This window comes from Oncorhynchus gorbuscha, unplaced genomic scaffold, assembly GCF_021184085.1.
Source record: "Oncorhynchus gorbuscha isolate QuinsamMale2020 ecotype Even-year unplaced genomic scaffold, OgorEven_v1.0 Un_scaffold_71:::fragment_2:::debris, whole genome shotgun sequence".
Lineage (NCBI taxonomy): Eukaryota > Metazoa > Chordata > Actinopteri > Salmoniformes > Salmonidae > Oncorhynchus > Oncorhynchus gorbuscha.
The window spans coordinates 79,529-103,386 of NW_025745523.1; the positions used below are offsets into that span (position 1 = coordinate 79,529).

Genomic DNA, 23,858 nt, shown 5'->3' on the forward strand with positions numbered 1-23,858 from the left:
ACAGTCTAGTAATAGGGGTTGGAGACGGTCCAGCAATGAGACGGAATAAGGAGACGGTCCAGATTGTCTAGCCTGGCTGATTTGTGGGGGTCCAGATTTTGCAGCTCTTTCAGAACATCAGCTATCTCGATTTGCGTGAAGCAGAAATGGGGCAGGCTTGGGCAAGTTGCTGTGGGGGGTGCAGGGAGGTTGACCGGGGTAGGGGTAGCCAGGTGGAAAGCATTGCCAGCCGTAGAAAAATGCTTATCGAAATTCTCAATTATCCTGGATTTATTGGTGGTGACAGTGCTTCCTAGTCTCAGTGCAGTGCCCAGCTGAGAGGAGGTGCTCTTATTCTCCATGGAGTTTACAGTGTCCCAGAACATTTTGGAGTTTGTGCTACAGGATGCAAATTTCTGTTTGAAAAACCTCGCCTTTGCTTTCCAAAGGCGAGGTTTTGTGTATATTGGTTCCTAACTTACCTGATAAGTTGCATATCACGGGAGCTATTCGATGCTAATGCAGTACGCCACAGGATGTTTTTGTGCTGATCAAGTGCAGAAGTTCAGTGAGGATCTCTGAATGATCCAATGTTGACATAAATGACTAATGATGATAAATACAATCCACCTGTGTGTAATCAAGTCTCCGTATAAATGCATCTGCACTGTGATAGTCTCAGAGGTCCGTTAAAAGCGCAGAGAGCATCATGAAGAACAAGGAACACACCAGGCAGGTCCGAGATACTGTTGTGAAGAAGTTTAAAGCCGGATTTGGATACAAAAAGATTTCCCAAGCTTTAAACATCCCAAGGAGCACTGTGCAAGCGATAATATTGAAATGGAAGGAGTATCAGACCACTGCAAATCTACCAAGACCTGGCCGTCCCTCTAAACTTTCAGCTCATACAAGGAGAAGACTGATCAGAGATGCAGCCAAGAGGCCCATGATCACTCTGGATGAACTGCAGAGATCTACAGCTGAGGTGGGAGACTCTGTCCATAGGACAACAATCAGTCGTATATTGCACAAATCTGGCCTTTATGGAAGAGTGGCAAGAAGAAAGCCATTTCTTAAAGATACCATCCCCACTGTCAAACATGGTGGTGGCAGCATCATGGTTTGGACCTGCTTTTCTTCAGCAGGGAGAGGGAAGATGGTTAAAATCGATGGGAAGATGGATGGAGCCAAATACAGGACCATTCTGGAAGAAAACCTGATGGAGTCTGCAAAAGACCTGAGACTGGGACGGAGATTTGTCTTCCAACAAGACAATGATCCAAAACATTAAGCAAAATCTACAATGGAATGGTTCAAAAATAAACATATCCAGGTGTTAGAATGGTCGAAGTCCAGACCTGAATCCAATCGAGAATCTGTGGAAAGAACTGAAAACTGCTGTTCACAAATGCTCTCCATCCAACCTCACTGAGCTCGAGCTGTTTTGCAAGGAGGAATGGGAAAACATTTCAGTCTCTCGATGTGCAAAACTGATAGTGACATTCCCCAAGCGAATTACAGCTGTAATCGCAGCAAAAGGTGGCGCTACAAAGTATTAACTTAAGGGGGCTGAATAATTTTGCACGCCCAATTTTTCAGTTTTTGATTTGTTAAAAAAGTTTGAAATATCCAATAAATGTCGTTCTACTTCATGATTGTGTCCCACTTGTTGTTGATTCTTCACAAAAAAATACAGTTTTATATCTTTATGTTTGAAGCCTGACATGTGGCAAAAGGTCGCAAAGTTCAAGGGGGCCGAATACTTTCGCAAGGCACTGTATATAGGTATGTGTATGTATATGTATGTCTATATAGGTATGTGTATGTGTATATGTGTATATCTATATAGGTATGTATATCTATATAGGTATGTGTATATAGGTATATCTATATAGGTATGTGTATGTATATATGTGTATAAATGTATGTCTATATAGGTATGTGTATGTATATACGTGTATGTATATGGATACATATATTTACCCCAAAAATATATACAGCCTTATATTATATATATATATGGGGGATTGGAAATGAGGCAGAATATTAAATTGATGGAAGCAACAATCTTTCCGCAATATTAAGCTGATCCACCCCTTAAAATAAACATGAGGCAGTGGTCGCTGTGATCATGGTTAAAGACAGCAGAGGTGTATTTGGAATTGAAGGGCAGGTTGGTTAGGATGATATCTATGAGGGTTCCCGTGTTTACGGATATGGGGTTGTACCTGGTAGGTTCATTGATAATTTGTGTGAGATTGAGGTTCACCTATCTTAGATTGTAGGATGGCCGGGGTGTTAAGCATGTCCCAGTTTTGGTCACCTAACAGTATGAGCTCTGACGATAGTTGGGGCGCAATCCATTCACATATCCAGGGCACAGCTGGGGACAGAGGGTGGTCTTTAGCAAGCGGCAACGGTGAGAGACTGGTTTCTGGAAAGGTGGATTTTTAAAAGTAGAAGCTCAAATTGTTTGGGCACAGACCTGAATAGTAGGACAAAACTCTGCAGGCTATCTCTGCAGTAGATTGCATTTCCACTCCTTTGCCAGTTCTATCTAGTCAGAAAATGTTTTAGTTATGGATGGAGATTTCAGGATTTTTGGTGGTGTTCCTAAGCCAGGATTCCGACACGGCTAGGACATCCGGCTGGCAGAGTTTGCTAAAGCAGTGAATAAAACAAACTTAGAGAGGAGGCTTCTAATGTTAACATGCATGAAACCAAGGCTTTTACAGTTACAGAAGTCAAGAAATGAGAGGGCCTGGGGAAAGGGAGTAGAACTAGGCACTGCAGGGCCTGGATTCACCTCTACATCACCAGAGGAACAGAGGAGGAGTAGGATAAGGGTACGGCTGAAGGCTATAAGAACTGGTCATCTAGTACGTTCGGAACAGAGAATAAAAGAAGCAGGTTTCTGGGCACAGAAGAATAGATTCAAGGCATAATAAACAGACAAGGGTATGGTAGGATGTGAATACAGTGGAGATAAACCTAGGCATTGTGTGACGATGAGAGAGGTATTGTCTCTAGAGACACCATTTAAACCAGGTGAGGTCACCGCATGTGTGGGAGGTGGAACAAACGGGTTAGCTAAGGCATATTTTGCAGGGCTGGAGGCTCTAAAGTGAAATAAGACAATAATCACTAACCGAAACAGCAATGGACAAGCCATATTTACTTTAGGGAGAGGCATGCGTAGCCGAATGCTCAATCATAGCGTCCAGTGAGTAGCTAGGCGGGCTGGAGACATGGCGATTCAGACAGCTAGCGGGCCGGGGATAGCAGGCTAGCAGAAGGGCCTTAGTGGGATGTCGTGACTGAAGAGTCTGTTGTAGCTCCCTCGGGTGGTTACGTTGGCACACCAGCCATGAAGGATCGGCGGGGCTCCGAATCGGCAGTAAAAGGGGTCCAGGCCAATTGGCAAAATAGGTATTGTAGACCAAGGAGTGGCTGATGGACCTCTTCAGCTAGCTGGGAGATGGGCCTAGCATAGGCTAGCTCCAGGCTAATTGGTGCTTGTTTCGGGACAGGGACGTTAGCCAGGAGAAGCCACTTGGATAACAGCTAGCTAGCTGGGAGATGGGCCTAGCATAGGCTACCTCCAGGCTAATTGGTGCTTGTTTCGGGACAGGGACGTTAGCCAGGAGAAGCCACTTGAATAGCAGCTAGCTAGCTGGGATATGGGCCTAGCATAGGCTACCTCCAGGCTAATTGCGGCTTGTTTCTGGACAGAGACGTTAGCCAGTAGTAGCCACTTTGATAGCAGCTAGCTAGCTGGGAGATGGGCCTAGCATAGGCTACGTCCAGGCTAATTGGTGCTTGCTTCGGGATAGAGACGTTAGCTAGGAGAAGCCACTTGGATAGCAGCTAGCTAGCTGCTTGATCCAGGTGAAGAGGTTCAGAGCTTGCGGTAGGAGTCCAGAGAAGTGGGGAAAAAGAGTCCGGTAAGCTCTGGGTTGAATCACGCTGTGCAGACTGTCAGGAGTTGTCCAGGCTAAAGGTTAGCTGATGACTGCTAGCAGTGGCTAGCTGACTACTAGCTAGCAGCTAGTTAGCTGGCTAGCTTGGCTTGGGGGTTCCGGTTCTAAAGTAAAGAAAATAGCAGATCCATACCACATTGGGTGAGGCGGGTTGCAGGAGAGTGTGTTGAAGTTGAGGTTAAAAAAATATTTTACAAAAATATATGAAATATATGCGGAGAAAATAGATATATAGGGGACATGACAAGAAAAAGACAAAGACACCTGACTGTTACACCATCTTGGATTTAGAAAGGGATAGTTGGTAGATCATTTAAAGGGATAGTTGGTAGATCATTTAAAGGGAAATGGCAACTCATGCCACCTCTGTGCCCAGATACAGTAGCTAGATATACTGCCATTGGCACAGCCCCAGTCAGACTATCGTGTGTGTGTGTGTGTGTGGTGTGGCACCTGTTGTGGATGCCTGCCTGCCTTTGACACTGTGGTACTGTGTTGTTGATATAGTCAGTGCAGTGGGAGTGTTGGTGTAGTGTTGTTGGCTCAGGTTGGGTGGTGGGAGGGTGAGGCTTGTTCATGCCCGCTCCTGCCCCAGACGTGAACCCCCATAGCAGCTGTCACTGTCTAGTACACAACCATAGTTATGCCATGTCCCTTCCCTGGCAGTCTACTAGCTGGACTGGAGGGGTATGGCTAGTATACAACCACAGATATGCTAACCCCATAGCCCACTCTCTCTAGTCTAGAATTCACACACTCACAGCTATTCTGAACTCCCTAACATACTGGCTGGAGTGGAGTGACTGGTATGGGAGAGTTTGGATGGCTGAGTGAGGTGGAGTAACTTGAAAATGATGCCCCGAACCAGGTCGGCATGTTGCGTTGAGATGTTTTCCCCTCTGTATATGCTGTTCCTTCTAAACGTCCTGTCCCCCTCTGTATATGCTGTTCCTTCTACACCTCACGTCCACCCTCTGTATATGCTGTTCCTTCTACACCTCACGTCCACCCTCTGTATATGCTGTTCCTTCAACACCTCATGTCCACCCTCTGTATATGCTGTTCCTTCTAAACGTCATGTACCCCCTCTGTATATGCTGTTCCTTCAACACCTCATGTCCACCCTCTGTATATGCTGTTCCTTCAACACCTCACGTCCCCCCTCTGTATATGCTGTTCCTTCTAAACGTCCTGTCCCCCCTCTGTATATGCTGTTCCTTCAACACCTCATGTCCACCCTCTGTATATGCTGTTCCATCTAAACCTCATGTCCCCCCTCTGTATATGCTGTTCCTTCTAAACCTCATGTACCCCCTCTGTATATGCTGTTCCTTCAACACCTCATGTCCCCCCTCTGTATATGCTGTTCCTTCAACACCTCATGTCCCCCCTCTGTATATGCTGTTCCTTCTAAACGTCCTGACCCCCTCTGTATATGCTGTTTCATCTACATTCTCTACAATGAGCAACACCCCAACCAACCAGGGAGTTTTTAAGTCCACAGGGTGTAGGAACAAGGCCGGGCCCCAGTCAGGGGTCTCAACTTACCGTTGAGAGTTCGAATAGTGGAATACAACAGGTGAAAGTAAAACATGTGGTTGTGTATCAGAAAAATGTTTCTCTTGTTATGTCAGTCACTGACCAGCCACTCAATTAGCCAGGTCAGCTAACCATTTTTAGATTGGTAAATGAGTCAGCTATCATGGTCCAATACCGACCGGTCATGCAGGGCACATGCCCCCCAGGGGGCCTCCATTAATGTTGTTAGTCACTCTCACACATAGCATAAGTCATGGCGAAATGGGTAGAATTTTAAGGAAATTAGCTGGATAACTCATTTTAAAAATATATCTCTGCCCTTTGGGAAAATTAGCAGAATTGCAATGAAATGTGTGAAAATTGTTTGATTTTGTTAGTCGTTCTCACTCAGATTTCATTAACGGGACATACTGTAAGTGTGGCAGGTAGCCTAGGGCCAGGTAGCCTAGGGGTGGCAGGGTAGCCAAAGGGCAGGGTAGCCTAGGGGCAGGGTAGCCTAAGGGCAGGTAGCCTAGGAGCAGGGTAGCCTAGGGGCAGGGTAGCCTAGGGTCAGGTAGCCTAGGGGCAGGGTAGCCTAGGGTCAGGTAGCCTAGGGGCAGGGTAGCCTATGGGCAGGGTAGCCTAGGGTCAGGTAGCCTAGGGGCAGGGTAGCCTAGGGGCAGGGTAGCCTAGGGTCAGGTAGCCTAGGGGCAGGTAGCCTAGGGGCAGGTAGCCTAGGGGCAGGGTAGCCTAGGGGCGGCAGGGTAGCCTAGGGGCGGCAGGGTAGCCTAGGGGTGGCAGGGTAGCCTAGGGGCAGGTAGCCTAGGGCGGCAGGGTAGCCTAGGGGCAGGTAGCCTAGGGGCGGCAGGGTAGCCGAGTGGCAGGGTAGCCTAGTGGCAGGGTAGTCTAGGGGCAGGTAGCCTAGGGGCAGGGTAGCCTAGTGGCAGGGTAGCCTAGGGGCAGGTAGCCTAGGGGCAGGGTAGCCTAGGGGCAGGGTAGCCTAGAGGCAGGGTAGCCTAGGGGCAGGGTAGTCTAGGGGCAGGTAGCCTAGGGGCAGGGTAGCCTAGTGGCAGGGTAGCCTAGGGGCAGGGTAGCCTAGGGGCAGGTAGCCTAGGGGCAGGGTAGCCTAGTGGCCAGGTAGCCTAGGGGCAGGGTAGCATAGTGGCAGGGTAGCCTAGGGGCAGGTAGCCTAGTGGCAGGTAGCCTAGGGGCAGGGTAGCCTAGGGGCAGGTAGCCTAGTGGCAGGTAGCCTAGGGTCAGGTAGCCTAGGGGCAGGTAGCCTAGGGGCAGGGTAGCCTAGGGGTGGCAGGGTAGCCTAGTGGCAGGGTAGTCTAGGGGCAGGGTAGCCTAGTGGCAGGGTAGCCTAGGGGTGGAAGGGTAGCCTAGGGGCGGCAGGGTAGTCTAGTGGCAGGGAGGTCTAGTGGCAGGGTAGCCTAGGGGCGGCAGGGTAGTCTAGTGGCAGGGTAGCCTAGGGGCGGCAGGGTAGTCTAGTGGCAGGGTAGCCTAGGGGTGGCAGGGTAGCCTAGTGGCAGGGTAGTCTAGGGGCAGGTAGCCTAGGGGCGGCAGGGTAGCCTGGGGGCAGGTAGCCTAGGGGCAGGGTAGCCTAGGGGCAGGGTAGGGTTGCTGGTTAGAATCCCTGAGCCGATTATGTGAAACATCTCTTAATAAGCCCTTGAGCAAGGCACTTAACCCTAATTACTCCTGTAAGTCCCCCCGGATAAGAGCATCTGCTAAATGACTACAACGTAAATAAGTCTTAGTGGCCCCGAAAGGCAAGAGCAGGCCCTGTGTAGGACCCAGCTGTCTGTCTCAGAAACAGAACCATGGCGCCCTCTAGTGTTCTTTATTAGTTATTAGGCGACCCAAGGTTGGATTGCAATACTCCTCGCTGTGGAAATACTGCACCTGCAAAAACTCTGCCTCCTAAAACATTCAACCTAACCTGAGTAGGCCTACAGAAGACGTGGTAACGTGTGGTAAATGTATCTAGTATTTCAACAACATACATAACCATTTCTCTGGCAAACACATTGGATACAGACTTTATTCCACTATACTTTATGTTTTGAATAGCTTATGCCACTCTAAGACACTATAGTGTGTAGGCCTATAGAGAATATACACGTTTTGAACCCAAATGATAATACAAATATATATATATTCACAAACGCAGTTTATAACATAGCTATTACTTGCTCAAAACACAATGTAAATTGTAATACCACAGAAATAAGGAAGTATTCTACCGACAAGGGAGTGGCTTGAGCAAACACCTTCCTGCTCTACATGCACTTCTTCTTCGAGGGAATACCTGGTAATACCCAAAGGACTAGGCCTATATACAATATCAACTTTTCCGTGCAGATGCTTGTGGGGTGACAAGTTCTCAAATTAGGTAAGAGGCAAATTCGTAAAACTCAATGTTGAGAAGTGTTTTCACAACTGTCAAACGTAGGCTTTACCTTCAGGTGTAAGAGACTCAGCTGCGTCGTCTTTCAAGTGATCTGAGTTATTGATTGTTGTTTACGGGACACGCAAAACGATACTATTCAAGAGTCGTTTGAAGTCAGTAAAATTATACAGTGAACGTCGTATTATTTCTAGCAGTTTACAAATATGTCATGTCGTGTCTCTAAAGGAAATGTTCAAAACATGAAGACTGAGGACAACATGTGTTTCATGTAATATGTAATAGATATAATATATATATATATTCATGTAATATATATATTAACACGTCTTAATAGCATGAGTCCTTTACCGTTATAGATATATGAGATACCCTTGGATTCAAGCATTTGAACTTGAACAGCATATGCATAACGTGTGGAATTTCTTTCCATTGCATTTGCTACCTGAGTTCAGTTGGAAGAATCTCAACTATCACTGCAAGTCTCTGCAGGTGAAATTGTTGACACGTACTTGCAGCGCCTGGGTGTATGACGCTGCAGTATGCAACCCCGCCTACTCCAAAACAAGTGTTCTTGCTATACGGACTCTCTTATAGAATAGGCAAGTATACAGGGTGTATCTATCTGTGTTTTGGTTCTAGTTTTGACAAGTGAGGTGGATTACCGCGGTAAAGTTGGTTTGAGATTCGATATTGGCCAGACATTCAGGAACTTCAAACTTCTTTTGCTCGGGAACTATATGAGCTATATACCTCAGTTTAGGCTCTTTATGAAGGAAAACATGTGTACAATATTGCACAGGTCTTATTTTCCCGAGTCCGACCCGAGCTTCATAATCAAAAGGCAACCTTGTAGGCAGCCCGCTCAAAGTCAATGCAACTAGTTAGGGACCGTCAACAAAGTGCATGATCACAATATTCAAAATCAAATAGTGTTACACCAAGTGACTTAGCAACCTAATTTCAACTGTCCATTATTTCTTACATAGAGAGGAAAGTTGCACACCCTTTGGTTTTCTCCTAAAATTATACCAACATTTTAACTTATATATATTTATATATATATTTAAAAAAATACTTATTTCAATACCTCCTTGGCCATGTGACCTACGCAGCATAAACCAACATTGTATTGTTCACGGGTTAGGGACACACGTCGCACATGGTTTTCCTATAAAGTGCTTACACAATTTTATATAAATATTTGAACATTTCAAATTTCAATAGCTCTTCAACCGCGTGACTTAAAAACCTGATTTCTACTGTTTGTTATTCCTTATATAGAAAGGCATGTTTCACATGCTTTAGTTTTCTCATCAAATGATTCCATTTAATAAAAATGATTTTATTGATAAAAAAGCACTTACAATTAAATTTCTCCTTGACCATGTGACCTAGACTCCTCAAACCAACGTTGGAAGGGTAGGGATCCTTTGGTTTTCTGAAATATTGTTACATTTTCTTTTACTTGAATTTATTTGTTAAATGTTTGACTTAGAATTACAATAGGTCCTTGATCACATGACCTAGTCACCTTAAAACCAACGTTGTATTGTTCACAGGTCAGGGACACACATTGCACACCCATAAAATGACAATATTAGAGCCCAACTCTCTGAATAGTTGGTTAAAATTGCAATGTTCATCTTTATAGCCTCTCTGTCAACCCTCTTCCATATGTTCAGAATTCTGTAGCTTCAGTGCTCATCCTGAACTGTACACCATTTTGGTCTTATCTTACCTTTATGGCTCAATCTGTTTGCAGGCATTCTGATGGGCTGGCAGGTGGGGGAGGGAAGAAATAGTGTTCTCTCCCCTCTGGGTCCTGGTGTTATGATATGAAGGAGGGTTGCAGTACAGGCTGTATGCTACTTCTCATTGTCCACATTGTCTGAATAATATTAAACCTTCAACAGACCATCGGTGTTCGTTCTACCCTTGGATCTCTTATTTCACTGGAAACCGAAAACTTCCCTTACAATCCAAACGTAAAACCGTCCACCTCTCCACCGACTCCACTGCTCAGCAACACATCTCTCCATGTCCTGGCTCTTTCTTATCGTTCTGACACGTTTGCACATCTAGATTCCCTGTCATTCACTCCACTTATCTGACACCAGCGTCCTTATAACTACTAAGACCAGACTCCTGGCCATTGGGGACCAGGGTCTTCAGGGCCTTCAGCTCAGCTGGACTCTTCTGAATCTCCTCAAACATCCATCACATCATTTTCATATTTATAACCATCTCTTCAGACAGTTACCCTCCATTTAGCCCCCCCCCAGTCTCCTATATCTCTTGTTAGATGTTTTGACTAGAATCAAACACTTTTTAAAAATCACATTACTCCAGTGCTAACCTCTGGCTTCCTGTTAAGACTTGGGCTGATTTTCAAGTTTTTACTGTTAAGCTACAAAGCATTTACAGGGACTTGCTCCTACTTATCTCTCTGATTGGTTCCTGCCGTACATTATGTACCTACACGTACGCTACGGTCACAAGGCCTCCTTATTGTCCCTAGAATTTCAAAGGAAAAAGCTGGAGGAAGGGCTTTCTCCTATAGAGAGATGGCAGGGTAGCCTAGTGGTTAGAGTGGAGGGGCGGCAGGGTAGCCTAGTGGTTAGAGTGTAGAGGTGGCAGGGTAGCCTAGTGGTTAGAGTAGAGGGGCGGCAGGGTAGCCTAGTGGTTAGAGTGTAGAGGCGGCAGGGTAGCCTAGTGGTTAGAGTGTTGGACTAGTAACCGGAAGGTTGCAAGTATAAATCCCCAAGCTGACAAGGTACAAATCTGTCATTCTGCCCCTGAACAACGCAGTTAACCCACTGTTCCTAGGCTGTCATTGAAATTGAGAATTTGTTCTTAACTGACTTGCCTAGTAAAATAAAGGTAAAATTAAATAGAGTTCCTCTTTTATGGAATAGTCTTGCTGATCCATGTGAGAGGAACAGTGTCAAACTTTAAATATTTGCTGAAGACTCATCTCTTCATTAGGTCCTATGGCTCAGGGGTGCATTAGGTGTATTAGGTGCACCACTGCGACCTGTATGCTCTCGTTGGCTGGCCCTCGCTTCATATACGGCGCCAAATCCACTGGCTCCAGGTCATCTATAAGTCTTTGCTAGGTAAAGCTCTGCCTTATCTCAGCTCACTCGTCACCATAGCAGCACGCGCTCCAGCAAGTATATTTCACTGGTCACCCTCAAAACCAATTCCTCCTTTGGCTGCCTTTCCTTTTAGTTCTCTGCTGCCAATGACTGGAACAAATTGCAAAAATCACTGAAACTGGAGACTCATATCTCCCTCACTAACTTTAAGCATCAGCTGTCAGAGCAGCTCATAGATCACTGCACCTGTACATAGCCCATCTGTAAATAGCCCATCCAACAACCTCATATTGTTATTTTTTTTTTCCTCCTTTGCACCCCAGTATCTTTACATACACATTCATCTTCTGCACATCTATCACTCCAGTGTTTAACTGCTAAATTGTAATTACTTTGCCACTACGGCATATTTATTGCCTAACCTCCCTAATGTTACCTCATTTGCACACACTGTATATAGCCTTTTTTCTACTGTATTATTGACTGTATGTTTGTTTATTCCATGTGTAACTCTGCGTTGTTGTTTGTGTCACACTGCTTTGCTTTATCTTGACCAGGTCACAGTTGTAAATGAGAACTATATAACTTTTCGGCTGACCCTTCAGCTGGATTTGCACACGCGTTTGGATTTGTTTACCAAAAGCCCTAACAAAAGGAGCTATTTGGACATAAATGATGAACTTTATCGAACAAATCAAACATTTATTGTGGAACTGGGATTCCTGGGAGTGCATTCTAATGAAGATCATCAAAGGTAAGTGAATATTTATAATGCTATTTCTGACTAATGTTGACTCCACAACATGGCGGATATCTCTTTGGCTGTTTTGGTCTCTGAGCGCTGTACTCAGATTATTGCATGTCATGCTTTTTCCGTAAAGTTTTTTTTGAAATCTGACACAGCGGTTGCATTAAGGAGAAGTTTATCTAAAGTTCCATGTATAATAGTTGCATCTATTATCAATGTTTATTATGAGTATTTCTGTAAATTGATGTGGCTCTCTGCAAAATCACCGGATGTTTTGGAACTACTGAACATAACACACCAATGTAAAATGCGATTTTTGGATATAAATATATATATATATATAGGACGGTGGAGGAATAGAGGTTAGAGGAGGGTGGAGGCATAGAGGGTAGAGGAGGGTGGAGCACTTTATCGAACAAAACATACAGTTCCTTGCGAAAGTATTCGGCCCCCTTGAACTTTGCGACCTTTTGCCACATTTCAGGCTTCAAACATAAAGATATAAAACTGTATTTTTGTGAAGAATCAACAACAAGTGGGACACAATCATGAAGTGGAACGACATTTATTGGATATTTCAAACTTTTTTTAACAAATCAAAAACGGAAAAATTGGGCGTGCAAAATTATTCAGCCCCTTTACTTTCAGTGCAGCAAACTCTCTCCAGAAGTTCAGTGAGGATCTCTGAATGATCCAATGTTGACCTAAATGACTAATGATGATAAATACAATCCAACTGTAAGGTTGCAAGGTTGAATCCACCAAGCTGACAAGGTAGAAATCTGTCATTCTGCCCATGAACAAGGCAGTTAACCCACCGTTCCTAGGCCGTCATTGAAAATAAGAATGTGTGACTTGCCTAGTTAAATAAAGGTGTACATATTTTTTTCCGATTGTTATGAAAACTTGAAATCGGCCGTAACTATTTGATACCATTCCATTGACTCCATTCCAGACAATAATATGAGCCGTCCTCCCCTGAGCAGCATCCACTGGCAGGGGCAGCTGCATTACCATTTTTAAATAAAAAATCTTGCACCCTGTCCAATTTTCGGCCTATTTGCGGGTTATAGTCTGATGCGGGACTTATAATAATAATAATAATATATGCCATTTAGCAGACGCTTTTATCCAAAGCGACTTACAGTCATGTGTGCATACATTCTACGTATGGGTGATCCCGGGAATCGAACCCACTACCCTGGCGTTACAAGCGCCATGCTCTACCAACTGAGCTACAAAAGACTCACATAGTTGGGCGGCTGCGGACAATCAAATTCTTCCAACGTGCGCATGAAAATAGTATTATTTTTCTTACAGAAATTACATTAAATTAACTACTACAATCATTGAGACTGATATTCCAAGTAAAAACTGTAACTAATAAATTAAGGTAAAAGAAAATGTGAAACATTTTGTGTTGGTTTGAGGTGTCTAGGTCACATGGTCAAGGAGCTATTGAAGTTTAAGTAATTTTGTGTATATATATATATTTCTACATATATTTCTACATATATTTATAATGAAGAATAATGGACCGTTGCAAAGTCAAGTGGTGTGAGAGCTATTGAAATTTGAATGTTGGGATCATTGATTATGCACTTTGTTGACGGTCCCTAACTAGTTGCATTGAAGGCACACCAACACCTTTGCTGTGTTAAAGGCATTTAAACATTTAAACATATATTTTGCTCTGTCAGGTTGGTAATGTTGTCCCACAGTAAAACTAGATGACATGTTATTTCTTTCTCTGTCTGTTTTTATCCCTTCTGCTCGGTAACAGTTTGTCAAGGCTGTTTCCCACACACAAACAAAAACATACTTCCAACCCTGTCGAGGTCTCCCCATCTGTGCCTCTCGTGCCTGTTAAAGATTAAACCCTCCAGAGATCAGCTCTCACATTCCTGTTACCAGCCCTTTATGGATGTGACCCACTGTGACCCACTGTGACCCTCTGTGACACTCTGTGACCCACTGTGACCCTCTGTGACCCACTGTGACCCTCTGTGACCCACTGTGACCCTCTGTGACCCACTGACCCAGTGACCCAGTGTATTTGTATTTATTAAGGATCCCCATTTAAATCCTGCCAAGGCAGATGCGAGGACTGTGAAGAGACACACACACACACACACACAATAACATACGCGCTATACACAACACGTACACATGGATTTTGTGTTGTAGATATGTGGTAGTAGAGTAGGGGCCTGAGGACATTTCATGTGTTGTGAATTATGTAACCCCCAGGAAGAGTAGCTGCTGCCTTGGCAGGAACTAATGGGGATCCATAATAAACCCCAGGAAGAGTAGCTGCTGCCTTGGCAGGAACTAATGGGGATCCATAATAAACCCCAGGAAGAGTAGCTGCTACCTTGGCAGGAACTAATTGGGATCCATAATAAACCCCAGGAAGAGTACCTGCAGCCTTGGCAGGAACTAATGGGGATCCATAATAAACCCCAGGAAGAGTAGCTGCTGCCTTGGCAGGAACTAATGGGGATCCATAATAAACCCCAGGAAGAGTAGCTGCTGCCTTGGCAGGAACTAATGGGGATCCATAATAAACCCCAGGAAGAGTAGCTGCTGCCTTGACAGGAACTAATGGGGATCCATAATAAACCCCAGGAAGAGTAGCTGCTGCCTTGGCAGGAACTAATGGGGATCCATAATAAACCCCAGGAAGAGTAGCTGCTGCCTTGGCAGGAACTAATGGGGATCCATAATAAACCCCAGGAAGAGTAGCTGCTGCCTTGGCAGGAACTAATGGGGATCCATAATAAACCCCAGGAAGAGTAGCTGCTGCCTTGACAGGAACTAATGGGGATCCATAATAAACCCCAGGAAGAGAAGCTGCTGCCTTGGCAGGAACTAATGGGGATCCATAATAAACCCCAGGAAGAGTAGCTGCTGCCTTGGCAGGAACTAATGGGGATCCATAATAAACCCCAGGAAGAGTAGCTGCTGCCTTGGCAGGAACTAATGGGGATCCATAATAAACCCCAGGAAGAGTAGCTGCTGCCTTGGCAGGAACTAATGGGGATCCATAATAAACCCCAGGAAGAGTAGCTGCTGCCTTGGCAGGAACTAATGGGGATCCATAATAAACCCCAGGAAGAGAAGCTGCTGCCTTGGCAGGAACTAATGGGGATCCATAATAAACCCCAGGAAGAGTAGCTGCTGCCTTGGCAGGAACTAATGGGGATCCATAATAAATACACATACTCTTCCTGGGGTCCAGTAACATTACAGTAGTTCTGTACAGTTCAACATTTGACATGATATTACATTTCAGCCCTCAGACCACTACACTACTACCACATATCTAGAAAACAAAATCTATGTGTATCAGTGACGGTCACTGCCGTTTATGATGAGGGAGGACGATTTCATTCATATTACATTCACCCAGTTCAATGTAACAGTGACATGTTTAGGTTACTGTCATTCATATTCACCCAGTTCAATGTAACATCAATAGGTTTAGGTTACTGTCATTCATATTCACCCAGTTCAATGTAACAGTGATAGGTTTAGGTTACTGTCATTCATATTCACCCAGTTCAATGTAACATCAATAGGTTTAGGTTACTGTCATTCATATTCACCCAGTTCAATGTAACAGTGATAGGTTTAGGTTACTGTCATTCATATTCACCCAGTTCAATGTAACATCAATAGGTTTAGGTTACTGTCATTCATATTCACCCAGTTCAATGTAACAGTGATAGGTTTAGGTTACTGTCATTCATATTCACCCAGTTCAATGTAACATCAATAGGTTTAGGTTACTGTCATTCATATTCACCCAGTTCAATGTAACAGTGATAGGTTTAGGTTACTGTCATTCATATTCACCCAGTTCAATGTAACATCAATAGGTTTAGGTTACTGTCATTCATATTCACCCAGCTCAATGTAACAGTGACAGGTTTAGGTTACTGTCATTCATATTCACCCAGTTCAATGTAACAGTGATAGGTTTAGGTTACAGTTCAATGATAGGTTTAGGTTACTGTCATTCATATTCACCCAGTTCAATGTAACAGTGACAGGTTTAGGTTACTGTCATTCATATTCACCCAGTTCAATGTAACAGTGACAGGTTTAGGTTACTGTCATTCACCCAGTTCAATGTAACAGTGACAGGTTTAGGTTACTGTCATTCACCCAGTTCAATGTAACAGTGACAGGTTTAGGTTACTGTCATTCACCCAGTTCAATGTAACAGTGACAGGTTTAGGTTACTGTCATTCATATTCACCCAGTTCAATGTAACAGTGATAGGTTTAGGTTACTGTCATTCATATTCACCCAGTTCAATGTAACATCAATAGGTTTAGGTTACTGTCATTCATATTCACCCAGTTCAATGTAACAGTGATAGGTTTAGGTTACTGTCATTCATATTCACCCAGTTCAATGTAACAGTGACAGGTTTAGGTTACTGTCATTCATATTCACCCAGTTCAATGTAACAGTGATAGGTTTAGGTTACTGTCATTCATATTCACCCAGTTCAATGTAACAGTGACAGGTTTAGGTTACTGTCATTCACCCAGTTCAATGTAACAGTGACAGGTTTAGGTTACTGTCATTCATATTCACCCAGTTCAATGTAACTGTCATGCAGGTGAAAGAGGACCCAAAAGCGACTTAACAGAAACAGAGTTTATTTAAGTCCAAACAGGGAATAACAGAAATCCTCTAGTCTGTAGAGGGGAATAACTGGAGAAGCGGCCACAGACTGCAGGTCGCTTCGGGTAGGCGCAGGCCGTAGTTGACAGAGACACCTGCTCACACGCAGCATCTGATGAAGGCAAAAAACACGACAGGACAGGGCGATACACAATCACAGCAAAAACACGACAGGACAGGGCGAAACGCAATCACAGCATGGTGAATACTAAACAAGGAACCGACGGGACAGGAACGGAACACAAAGGAATAAATAGGGACTCTAATCAGGGAAAGGATCGGGAACAGGTGTGGGAAGACTAAATGATGATTAGGGGAATAGGAACAGCTGGGAGCAGGAACGGAACGATAGAGAGAAGAGAGAGCGAGAGAGTGAGAGAGGGAGGGGGAGAGAGAGGGATAGAAAGACGGAAAGAACCAAATAAGACCAGCAGAGGGAAACGAATAGAATGGGGAGCACAGGGACAAGACATGATAATAAATGACAAACATGACAGTACCCCCCCACTCACCGAGCGCCTCCTGGCGCACTCGAGGAGGAATCCTGGCGGCAACGGAGGAAATCATCGATGAGTGAACGGTCCAGCACGTCCCGAGACGGAACCCAACTCCTCTCCTCAGGACCGTAACCCTCCCAATCCACTAAGTATTGGAGACCCCGTCCCCGAGAACGCATGTCCATGATCTTATGTACCTTGTAAATAGGTGCGCTCTCGACAAGGACGGGAGGGGGGGGGAAGACGAACGGGGGTGCGAAGAAAGGGCTTAACACAGGAGACATGGAAGACAGGATGGACGCGACGAAGATGTCGCGGAAGAAGCAGTCGCACAGCGACATGATTGACGACCTGGGAGACACGGAACGGACCAATGAACCGCGGAGTCAACTTACGAGAAGCTGTCGTAAGAGGAAGGTTGCGAGTGGAAAGCCACACTCTCTGGCCGCAACAATACCTTGGACTCTTAATCCTGCGTTTATTGGCGGCTCTCACAGTCTTCCCGCAGACAAAGGCAGACCGGTAATGAAGTCTAAGGCGATGTGAGACCATGGTCGAGAAGGAATGGGGAGCGGTCTGAGACGACCGGCAGGAGGAGAGTTACCCGACTTAGTCTGCGCGCAGTCCGAACAAGCAGCCACGAAACGGCGCGTGTCACGCTCCTGAGTCGGCCACCAAAAGCGCTGGCGAATAGACGCAAGAGTGCCTCGAACACCGGGATGACCAGCTAACTTGGCAGAGTGAGCCCACTGAAGAACAGCCAGACGAGTGGAAACAGGAACGAAAAGGAGGTTACTAGGACAAGCGCGCGGCGACGCAGTGTGCGTGAGTGCTTGCTTAACCTGTCTTTCAATTCCCCAGACTGTTAACCCGACAACACGCCCATAAGGAAGAATCCCCTCGGGATCAGTAGAAGCCACAGAAGAACTAAACAGACGGGATAAGGCATCAGGCTTGGTGTTCTTGCTACCCGGACGGTAAGAAATCACAAACTCGAAACGAGCGAAAAACAACGCCCAACGAGCTTGACGGGCATTAAGTCGTTTGGCAGAACGGATGTACTCAAGGTTCTTATGGTCTGTCCAAACGACAAAAGGAACGGTCGCCCCTCCAACCACTGTCGCCATTCGCCTAGGGCTAAGCGGATGGCGAGCAGTTCACGGTTACCCACATCATAGTTGCGCTCAGATGGCGACAGGCGATGAGAAAAATAAGCACAAGGATGAACCTTATCGTCAGACTGGAAGCGCTGGGATAGAATGGCTCCCACGCCTACCTCTGAAGCGTCAACCTCGACAATGAATTGTCTAGTGACGTCAGGAGTAACGAGGATAGGAGCGGACGTAAAACGTTCTTTTAGAAGATCAAAAGCTCCCTGGGCGGAACCGGACCACGTAAAACACGTCTTGACAGAAGTAAGAGCTGTGAGAGGGGCAGCAACTTGACCGAAATTACGAATGAAACGCCGATAGAAATTAGCGAAACCTAAAAAGCGCTGCAACTCGACACGTGACCTTGGAACGGGCCAATCACTGACAGCTTGGACCTTAGCGGAATCCATCTGAATGCCTTCAGCGGAAATAACGGAACCGAGAAAAGTAACGGAGGAGACATGAAAAGAGCACTTCTCAGCCTTTACGTAGAGACAATTCTCTAAAAGGCGCTGTAGAACACGTCGAACGTGCTGAACATGAATCTCGAGTGACGGAGAAAAAATCAGGATATCGTCAAGATAGACAAAAACAAAGATGTTCAGCATGTCTCTCAGAACATCATTAACTAATGCCTGAAAAACAGCTGGCGCATTGGCGAGACCGAACGGCAGAACCCGGTACTCAAAATGCCCTAACGGAGTGTTAAACGCCGTTTTCCACTCGTCCCCCTCTCTGATGCGCACGAGATGGTAAGCGTTACGAAGGTCCAACTTAGTAAAGCACCTGGCTCCCTGCAGAATCTCGAAGGCTGATGACATAAGGGGAAGCGGATAACGATTCTTAACCGTTATGTCATTCAGCCCTCGATAATCCACGCAGGGGCGCAGAGTACCGTCCTTCTTCTTAACAAAAAGAACCCCGCCCCGGCCAGAGAGGAAGAAGGCACTATGGTACCGGCGTCAAGAGACACAGACAAATAATCCTCGAGAGCCTTACGTTCGGGAGCCGACAGAGAGTATAGTCTACCTCGAGGAGGAGTGGTCCCCCGGAAGGAGATCAATACTACAATCATACGACCGGTGAGGAGGAAGGGAGTTGGCTCGGGACCGACTGAAGACCGTGCGCAGATCATGATATTCCTCCGGCACTCCTGTCAAATCGCCAGGTTCCTCCTGAGAAGTAGGGACAGAAGAAACGGGAGGGATGGCAGACATTAAACACTTCACATGACAAGAAACGTTCCAGGATAGGATAGAATTACTAGACCAATTAATAGAAGGATTATGACATACTAGCCAGGGATGACCCAAAACAACAGGTGTAAACGGTGAACGGAAAATCAAAAAGAAATAGTCTCACTGTGGTTACCAGATACTGTGAGAGTTAAAGGTAGTGTCTCAAATTTGATACTGGGAAGATGACTACCATCTAAGGCAAACATGGGCGTAGGCTTGTCTAACGGTCTGAAAGGAATGTTATGTTTCCGAACCCATGCTTCGTCCATGAAACAACCCTCAGCCCCAGAGTCAATCAAGGCACTGCATGTAGCACCCGAACCGGTCCAGCGTAGATGGACCGACATAGTAGTACAAGATCTAGATGAAGAGGCCTGAGTAGTAGCGCTCACCAGTAGCCCTCCGCTTACTGATGGGCTCTGGCCTCTTACTGGACATGAATTAACAAAATGTCCAGCAACTCCGCAATAGAGGCACAGGCGGTTGGTGATCCTCCGTTCCTCTCCTTAGTCGAGATGCGAATCCCTCCCAGCTGCATGGGCTCAGTCTCAAAGCCAGAGGAGGGAGATGGTTGCGATGCGGAGCAGGGAAACACCGTTGATGCGAGCTCTCTTCCACGAGCCCGGTGACGAAGATCTACCCGTCGTTCTATGCGGATGGCGAGAGCAATCAAAGAGTCCACATCTGAAGGAACCTCCCGGGAGAGAATCTCATCCTTAACCACAGCGTGGAGTCCCTCCAGAAAACGAGCGAGCAGCGCCGGCTCGTTCCACTCACTAGAGGCAGCAAGAGTGCGAAACTCAATAGAATAATCCGTTATGGACCGTTCACCTTGGCATAAGGAAGCCAGGGCCCTAGAAGCCTCCCTACCAAAAACTGAACGGTCAAAACCCGAATCATCTCCTCTTTAAAGTTCTGGAACTTGTTAGAGCAATCAGCCCTTGCCTCCCAGATAGCTGTGCCCCATTCTCGAGCCCGGCCAGTAAGGAGTGAAATGACGTAAGCAACCCGAGCTCTCTCTCTAGAGTATGTGTTGGGTTGGAGAGAGAACACAATCTCACACTGCGTGAGAAAGGAGCGGCACTCAGTGGGCTGACCGGAGTAGCAAGGTGGGTTATTAACCCTAGGTTCTGGAGGCTCGGCAGGCCAGGAAGTAACAGGTGGCACGAGACGTAGACTCTGGAACTGTCCAGAGAGGTCGGAAACCTGAGCGGCCAGGTTCTCCACGGCATGGCGAGCAGCAGACAATTCCTGCTCGTGTCTGCCGAGCATGGCTCCTTGGATCTTGACGGCAGTGTAACGAGCGTCTGAAGTCGCTGGGTCCATTCCTTGGTCGGTTCCTTCTGTCATGCAGGTGAAAGAGGACCCAAAAGCGACTTAACAGAAACAGAGTTTATTTAAGTCCAAACAGGGAATAACAGAAATCCTCTAGTCTGTAGAGGGGAATAACTGGAGAAGCGGCCACAGACTGCAGGTCGCTTCGGGTAGGCGCAGGCCGTAGTTGACAGAGACACCTGCTCACACGCAGCATCTGATGAAGGCAAAAAACACGACAGGACAGGGCGATACACAATCACAGCAAAAACACGACAGGACAGGGCGAAACGCAATCACAGCATGGTGAATACTAAACAAGGAACCGACGGGACAGGAACGGAACACAAAGGAATAAATAGGGACTCTAATCAGGGGAAAGGATCGGGAACAGGTGTGGGAAGACTAAATGATGATTAGGGGAATAGGAACAGCTGGGAGCAGGAACGGAACGATAGAGAGAAGAGAGAGCGAGAGAGTGAGAGAGGGAGGGGGAGAGAGAGGGATAGAAAGACGGAAAGAACCAAATAAGACCAGCAGAGGGAAACGAATAGAATGGGGAGCACAGGGACAAGACATGATAATAAATGACAAACATGACAGTAACAGTGACAGGTTTAGGTTACTGTCATTCACCCAGTTCAATGTAACAGTGACAGGTTTAGGTTACTGTCATTCATATTCACCCAGTTCAATGTAACAGTGATAGGTTTAGGTTACTGTCATTCATATTCACCCAGTTCAATGTAACAGTGACAGGTTTAGGTTACTGTCATTCACCCAGTTCAATGTAACAGTGACAGGTTTAGGTTACTGTCATTCATATTCACCCAGTTCAATGTAACAGTGACAGGTTTAGGTTACTGTCATTCATATTCACCCAGTTCAATGTAACATCAATAGGTTTAGGTTACTGTCATTCATATTCACCCAGTTCAATGTAACAGTGACAGGTTTAGGTTACTGTCATTCATATTCACCCAGTTCAATGTAACAGTGATAGGTTTAGGTTACTGTCATTCATATTCACCCAGTTCAATGTAACAGTGACAGGTTTAGGTTACTGTCATTCATATTCACCCAGTTCAATGTAACATCAATAGGTTTAGGTTACTGTCATTCATATTCACCCAGTTCAATGTAACAGTGATAGGTTTAGGTTACTGTCATTCATATTCACCCAGTTCAGTGATAGGTTTAGGTTACTGTCATTCATATTCACCCAGTTCAATGTAACATCAATAGGTTTAGGTTACTGTCATTCATATTCACCCAGTTCAATGTAACAGTGACAGGTTTAGGTTACTGTCATTCACCCAGTTCAATGTAACAGTGACAGGTTTAGGTTACTGTCATTCACCCAGTTCAATGTAACAGTGACAGGTTTAGGTTACTGTCATTCACCCAGTTCAATGTAACAGTGACAGGTTTAGGTTACTGTCATTCATATTCACCCAGTTCAATGTAACAGTGATAGGTTTAGGTTACTGTCATTCATATTCACCCAGTTCAATGTAACATCAATATGTTTAGGTTACTGTCATTCATATTCACCCAGTTCAATGTAACAGTGATAGGTTTAGGTTACTGTCATTCATATTCACCCAGTTCAATGTAACAGTGACAGGTTTAGGTTACTGTCATTCATATTCACCCAGTTCAATGTAACAGTGATAGGTTTAGGTTACTGTCATTCATTCCCAGTTCAATGTAACAGTGATAGGTTTAGGTTACTGTCATTCATATTCACCTAGTTCAATGTAACAGTGATAGGTTTAGGTTACTGTCATTCATATTCACCTAGTTCAATGTAACAGTGATAGGTTTAGGTTACTGTCATTCATATTCACCTAGTTCAATGTAACAGTGATAGGTTTAGGTTACTGTCATTCACCCAGTTCAATGTAACAGTGACAGGTTTAGGTTACTGTCATTCATATTCACCCAGTTCAATGTAACAGTGATAGGTTTAGGTTACTGTCATTCACCCAGTTCAATGTAACAGTGACAGGTTTAGGTTACTGTCATTCATATTCACCCAGTTCAATGTAACAGTGACAGGTTTAGGTTACTGTCATTCACCCAGTTCAATGTAACAGTGACAGGTTTAGGTTACTGTCATTCATATTCACCCAGTTCAATGTAACATTGACAGGTTTAGGTTACTGTCATTCATATTCACCCAGTTCAATGTAACAGTGACAGGTTTAGGTTACTGTCATTCATATTCACCCAGTTCAATGTAACAGTGAGAGGTTTAGGTTACTGTCATTCATATTCACCCAGTTCAATGTAACAGTGACAGGTTTAGGTTACTGTCATTCATATTCACCCAGTTCAATGTAACAGTGATAGGTTTAGGTTACTGTCATTCATATTCACCCAGTTCAATGTAACAGTGATAGGTTTAGGTTACTGTCATTCATATTCACCCAGTTCAATGTAACAGTGATAGGTTTAGGTTACTGTCATTCATATTCACCCAGTTCAATGTAACAGTGACAGGTTTAGGTTACTGTCATTCACCCAGTTCAATGTAACAGTGACAGGTTTAGGTTACTCATTCATTCACCCAGTTCAATGTAACAGTGACAGGTTTAGGTTACTGTCATTCACCCAGTTCAATGTAACAGTGACAGGTTTAGGTTACTGTCATTCATATTCACCCAGTTCAATGTAACAGTGATAGGTTTAGGTTACTGTCATTCATATTCACCCAGTTCAATGTAACAGTGACAGGTTTAGGTTACTGTCATTCATTCACCCAGTTCAATGTAACAGTGATAGGTTTAGGTTACTGTCATTCATATTCACCCAGTTCAATGTAACATGATAGGTTTAGGTTACATATTGTTCATGTTCAGGTTTAGGTTATTCATTCCCAGTTCAATGTAACATCAATAGGTTTAGGTTACTGTCATTCATATTCACCCAGTTCAATGTAACAGTGACAGGTTTAGGTTACTGTCATTCATATTCACCCAGTTCAATGTAACAGTGACAGGTTTAGGTTACTGTCATTCATATTCACCCAGTTCAATGTAACAGTGATAGGTTTAGGTTACTGTCATTCATATTCACCCAGTTCAATGTAACAGTGACAGGTTTAGGTTACTGTCATTCATATTCACCCAGTTCAATGTAACAGTGATAGGTTTAGGTTACTGTCATTCATATTCACCCAGTTCAATGTAACATTGAGAGGTTTAGGTTACTGTCATTCA

General features: G+C 44.9%; 1 protein-coding gene across 1 annotated transcript in view; it reads left to right on the top strand.

Moving 5' to 3' along the window:
* The first annotated feature begins 7,740 nt into the window (after window positions 1-7,740).
* Window positions 7,741-23,858, top strand: part of LOC124019145 (protein-tyrosine kinase 2-beta-like) — an 84,322-nt gene continuing 68,204 nt past the window's right edge. The window contains exon 1 of the mRNA XM_046334523.1: window positions 7,741-7,872. The gene's annotated coding sequence lies outside the window, so the exon portion shown is untranslated. The remainder of the gene's footprint in view (window positions 7,873-23,858) is intronic.